Source organism: Ixodes scapularis, unplaced genomic scaffold (assembly GCF_016920785.2).
Source record: "Ixodes scapularis isolate PalLabHiFi unplaced genomic scaffold, ASM1692078v2 ptg000225l_1___fragment_4___debris__unscaffolded, whole genome shotgun sequence".
In the NCBI taxonomy this organism is placed as follows: Eukaryota; Metazoa; Arthropoda; class Arachnida; order Ixodida; family Ixodidae; genus Ixodes; species Ixodes scapularis.
Window position 1 is genome coordinate 119,175 of NW_024609943.1, and position 5,825 is coordinate 124,999.

General features: G+C 46.3%; 1 pseudogene; it reads left to right on the forward strand.

Moving 5' to 3' along the window:
• The first annotated feature begins 313 nt into the window (after positions 1-313).
• LOC120844898 lies at positions 314-956 on the forward strand (annotated as a pseudogene).
• The last annotated feature ends 4,869 nt before the right edge of the window (positions 957-5,825 follow it).

Below are 5,825 nucleotides of genomic sequence, written 5' to 3' on the forward strand. Positions count from 1 at the left end.
TGCGTGGTGTCACACGGTTCTTGCCACCTTGCGCTTCCTGTAACGTTACAATCGACCAAAGCGCCCTTGTCGGCTGTCACCTACTAAGCGAGCAGATTCCCCTACCCGGTCTCGAGATGCTCTAAGGTGCACAGCCATAGTTTCTGTAGTCACCATAAACGATAAAAGAACAGCTGAAAACCGTCAGCTGCAAAATGCAATCAATTAAAGAAAACGTGCTCTCAAAGGGATTCGGCAAACTTGTTAAACAGAATGAAAGCACACATTTCGTTTCATAGCACACAGTGTAGCGAAGTTTTATGAGTATGTGCTAATGCTACTTGTTGCTCACACGTGGTTCTTTGGTTTTAGGTATAGTGTCATCCTTCTGGCCTCGGTGAACCACCGCTACCTTTTCCAATACGTCAACGTGGGCTCCACAGGGAAGTGCCACGATGCCAACGTGTAATGCCGTTTCCCGTTAGCTTGTCTCTTGGAAAACTATCAGGCTGCCGTTCCAAGAGTTATGGGAGACAGAGATTCCACCCCTTGTGCTTTGTGATCAGGCCTTTCCCCACACCCAGAACCTAATGAAGCCGTTCGCACACAGTCTGAAGTACCCTCAAGGCAAGGGAGACTACAACTACGCTCTGCCCAAGGCTAGGCGAGTCGTAGAAAATGCGTTCGGGCGTCTCAATGCTCGCTTCAGAATCCTTCTGAAGCAAACGGAGCAACGGATGGAGAACGTGAAGGCTGTTGTTTGAGCATGCCTCATTCTGCACAATGTCTGCGAGACCGTGAACGATACGGCTGATCAGCAGTGGGTGACGGAGGCCCTGAAGATCGAAAAAGATGCAAAACAGGAACAGCCGAGCCGCACCTCTTCATCGTCTACAGATAGGGGGGATATACAGTCCGAGCAGCACTTGTTTCATACTTCGAGGCAAATCCACTTCGGACACGAAAGACATAACTAGCCCTTGTCATTGAACTGGGTGTCACTGCTAAAAGCCCACGCATAAGTAAAACGAGGTCATATATCTGTGTGCTTCACATTTTTTTTTTGTGCCCTTGACTTCAGGAACTGCAGGAACTTTCGCTGCAGGTTGTTCGACTCCTGCAGTATTTGAAACTGGCGCTGCCGATCCTTGCGGGCTTCATCTCTTGCTTCTTTGAGCTCCAGTCTTTGTTGTCTCTGCTCCTCCAGGAGCAACATGAGGAGGTCCCCTTGCTTGCTGAAGGACTTCCTTTTTTTTCTTTTTTTGGCGGTCCTCTTGTTTAAGAGGACCGCCGTCTTTCTCGGGCCGGTTTTCGTATCCGGGTTCCTAATAAAAACATGTGCTCATCAGTAGGGCCCATTACTTTATGATACATGCACATCTTTTTTTAATTCACGTAGTTAAGCAATACACATTCTGAGAATAATTCAGCCACAAGACAATGGAGGTCTAAATCCTCAACCGTGGGGCATTTTTAGACAGAGTTCAACGACACAGCACCAGTGTTATGTAAGTGCAATGCTGGGTGAACAGAATGAGCGGATGATGCGTGCAGACACCTAAACACTGGACAGTTGACACTTGTGTTACCTAATTCCACTCACTGACTCACATAAAGATCATTAATTCTGCCCTTTGCGTTTTCGCAAAAGGCAGGAGACTCTTGCTCTCAGCATTCTAGAATTAAAAACACATTAGATTTTGTGATATACCTCTACAAGGTCTTCAGAGATGGAGTCGTCCACCAGGCTGGAGTCGTTCATCGGTAGGCTCCCGAGAAGCCTGTGGAGGTCATAATAAAATGGCCAGTTCACCTTTCCGGACCCCGTTGTCATGTCCTTTTGTCCTGTAAGAAAGAGAAGAAAGTGATATTAAGCGATTTGGCCTTTTGCCATCTGTGAAGTTCAAATGCCGCAAATATGGCCTGTCACTCCTTCCTCTGTAGGGAACTTTCTTTTTGTACTGGCGGCGTGCTTTTCGCTGTGTTTTCCTACACGACACTGGGACGAGTATATGGGTGCATGCAAAGTGGTTCGAAATCTAGGGCACGCCTGGCTCACTTCGTAGGAGAAGCGAGCTATAAAAGTTGAAAAACGCAAGAAAGCTGGCAAACTAACTCTGTATTAAAAAAAAAAAAAAAAAAAATCTTAAAATTAAAAAAAAGAAAAGAAAACGGATTACACACGTGTATAATTGTCCCTTTTAATTTCTTTTTTTTTATTTATTTTCCCCGTTTTGAGGTTTTCCGTTACAAAGCGAGCTATGAGTCCACATTTTACAAGGCAGAATGCAACACTTAAATGCAGCTACGGTGAAATTTTGAGATTGCTACACGCATTGGGTTGATGTCGCTGGCCTGCAATAAGGGGCGGAGCTTCCTCCGAGGGCGGGGCTTGGGAAGCTCTCAACGGAGCGGCAGAGCGACAGCCGCTCGTTCAGAAACATCAATACCCATGCAGGCGCCCATTCTTCCGACCGATTATAGGTGGTATTCACTGGCGGCCATAGTTGAACTCGCTGTAGAAGCTTGAACGTCAAGCTTCTACAACGCTTTCAACACGCACATCGCACACCATCGAGATTATCTTTTTTCGGAGGCCATAAATAACTAATTCCGAGCATGCGCTCTCAGCAGTCACCTCAAATATTGCATCGAGTGAATACCACCTATAGAGTCAGACTCGAGACTTTTACCGAGCGTGCAGCCACTACGAGCTATATTCGTTATCGCATTGTTAAAGAAACTTGGAATCTGCATTCAGTTGTGGCGATGTGGACGATCTGGAGATTTACGGGCGCGCAAAAGGTGAACAGCAACCACAATGACGGCAACGTGAAAACTAGCTCACCTGTACGTCTGGTTGAGGTTATCTATCTTGTCCCGGACCTGCTGCCGTGTTTTCGTAATGGAGACGGACTCGAGACCGAGCCATATGATGTCGTAGACGCCGGCGTTTCTCCTCTGCCGCCGGAGCTCGTCGATGTTAAGCGTGTTTCACATGCAGCGATTTTGGGCCCAGAGCGGCGCGATTTCTGCCGCCGCGGCGCTCGTGCCGCTCAACCGCTGGTGCTGGCCAGAGCCCCGCGACGGCAGAAATCGCGCCGGTCTAGGGCCAAAACCGCTGCATGTGAACCAGGCTTAAGCGTGTTTCACATACAGCGGTTTTGGCCCTAGAGCGGCGCGATTTCTGCCGTCGCGGTGCTCTGGCCAGCACCAGCGGTTGAGCGGCACGAGCGCCGGGACGGCAGAAATCGCGCCGCTTTAGGGCCAAAATCGCTGCATATGAAACCCGCTTTATCCTCCCACAGGCGGATGAAGGCCCAGGTTTCGGATTCTTACCAGTGAACTCGAGCGCCTTTCTTCTTGGTGCCGCTAGTGCTGGCGCCACTAGTGCTTGCGCCCAAGTTTACGTGACCGAAGGGCCCCGGAATCATGGTGGATAAAAGGAGGGATTGTCGGGCGAGTCGTCTACAATGTCAAAAAACAGCTCGGAGTGGTCCATTGAGGGTTCGTATAAGATATTCCTTTCCACGTGCCGCCGCTGCTACCTGCTAGCTAGAGTATGTGTTCCTCGTTAATGTATCATTCCAACGCATTTGCGTGCACAATCATTCAATTCGCTACTTATATATATTCAATTTGTTATAATGCATTAAAGAAGATATATTTATATATCTGTGATTTTTTTTTTTTTTAGTTTTCGGGCCCGAGGCTATTCTCTGTAGCTGTAAAGGCAGTTCGGCGAGCTCCGTTTAACAGTTTAACACAGGACCACCCTTAGCGAAAGGGATCTTTTTGCGCCGTGTGATCACGTTCTCCAGCTCCCTTTACGACAGGTACCTGGGCTAAAGGTACCTTTACGCTGCCGTGTGATTTGGGTATAACCTCGGCACTGCCACAGTGGTATTTTGTTCCCCTCATTTTCTTTGTATTTTTACTATGAATGCGATGTTTGCACCGGTTACAACGAAGGGTTGCATCACTGTGTGCAATGTGCACGTGAAAACAATATATGTGTGCTTAGTTCTGGCGTCCTAGAAGTATGTCTTCCTCATAATGCATTTTACATTAACACATAAGATCCAGTTCACGTAAATGATCTCGCAAACGGGCTCAGCATGTCACCATAACTGCGGACGCTAAAGCAGAGAAAATAATGCCGAATCGTGCAGCGTCAGGGCGAGCGCTTGGTTAAAGCGGCGGCCAGAAATGGATGTCTGATCAAAGCAGCCCAAGTTACAGCCGCATGAGCCACAGCTAAAATTAAGAGTCTAAGGGTGGTAGTCAAGGAGAACAAAAAAATCGAGCATACCGAGAATACAGTACAGGCGCCACTATGTTTTTTGGGAATTCACAAGCCATCCGCTTCTGTAAACAGCTGTGGTTTTTGAAAAAGACGGTTCATAATGTGGCTATACCTTCTCGATTTCTAAAGCATTTAATACCTCATGCCACCTTCGGGGAGCGAGAAAGAACCTTTAGTCACTATCTTTATCTTAGGACAAGAAAAAAAAGTGTGGGTCATAAATTTCTGAGCAACCCTTGTATAAAAGTTCCATTGCCATGCACATGCCCTTATTCTGCAACCTTATTACAAAAACGTCTCGTAATTTATTCGAGTACACAAGGCCTTTGTGAGTCAGGCAGGTGTAGGCTAAGCACAAACTATGAGCTTAAAAATCAAAAGATCACTGTGAACACATTTTCGGCAATTTCGCAGGAACTTCAGCTCACTTCTACTGCAGATCCTGAGTATTCCATAAGAACTACCATGTCTGCCGATCACGCCTACAGTATTGAAGTTCAGTACGAAAACAACGGTAAGAACTTGTGAGGTTTCATTCTAGTTGAGAACGGTCCACAACTTGAGAACAAGAAATGCGGCGAACTCGCCGTTGTTGTCTTTTTTTATTATTATAGCAATTGCCCGAGAACATCTATATTTTGACGAAATTTAAAAATTCAACCCCAAATTCCTGCCTGTGCTGAGATGAAGTCGTAAGATGGAAAACCAACTATCCGAAGCCGCTCTGCTAACAATAGCTATTGATCACATGTTCCCAAAATCCAAACTTCTTCGGGAGTATTCCGGTGTTCGGGTGTTCAAGCACAGTGAGTGCCCCGTGATCTTGCGTGCTTTGTCTGAGTGCATTTGATTTAGCAGATGATGACAAACGCGCAAAGCTGATGAACACTGTGACGACGCACATTTGTCTCTGGCTGATTGACTTCATCCGGTCGTCGGCGGCTGTGATCCGACCTCTAGAATGAAACGGAGTATAGAAAGCAAATACATTTCAATTCGGAAACATATATTTAAAAAATCAACCTGGTGTACTGGGTACGTCTAGTTTATCTATAGTTGAAGCACCGTTGCGTTTTGTTTTTCGGAAGTTTTGTCACAACTGTTTGTGGCATGATATAACGTTGGAAATGCACGTATCTACCATATCTGCGTTACTGCGCATATGTGCGCGTCATACGAGTGTGCTCTACTTCTAGTGGGCACGAATGCTCTAGTGGTAGTCTAGTTAATGGTGTGTTTCCACCTGGCTACGGAGGGGCGTCATTCGACAGAGGGGTACATCGCTTGGAGGTCTTTTTCTCTTAAAGGTCGGTAAAAATTGCCAATCTTTAAAGAAACAAGGTTTAAGTTGAATTTTAAACGTATCGTATCTTTTGGTGGCATAAGTAGTTAAACCTTTATAGAGCCGAAAGTGTGGTTGTGAGAATTCAATATTAAGGCGTAGTCACATATACACCACAGTGCTAAAGCGGCGTTATAGATAAAGAACTGACTTTGCTCTATAGCAGCTGTGTATTAGCGCTCTGTTGTAGGTAACTCT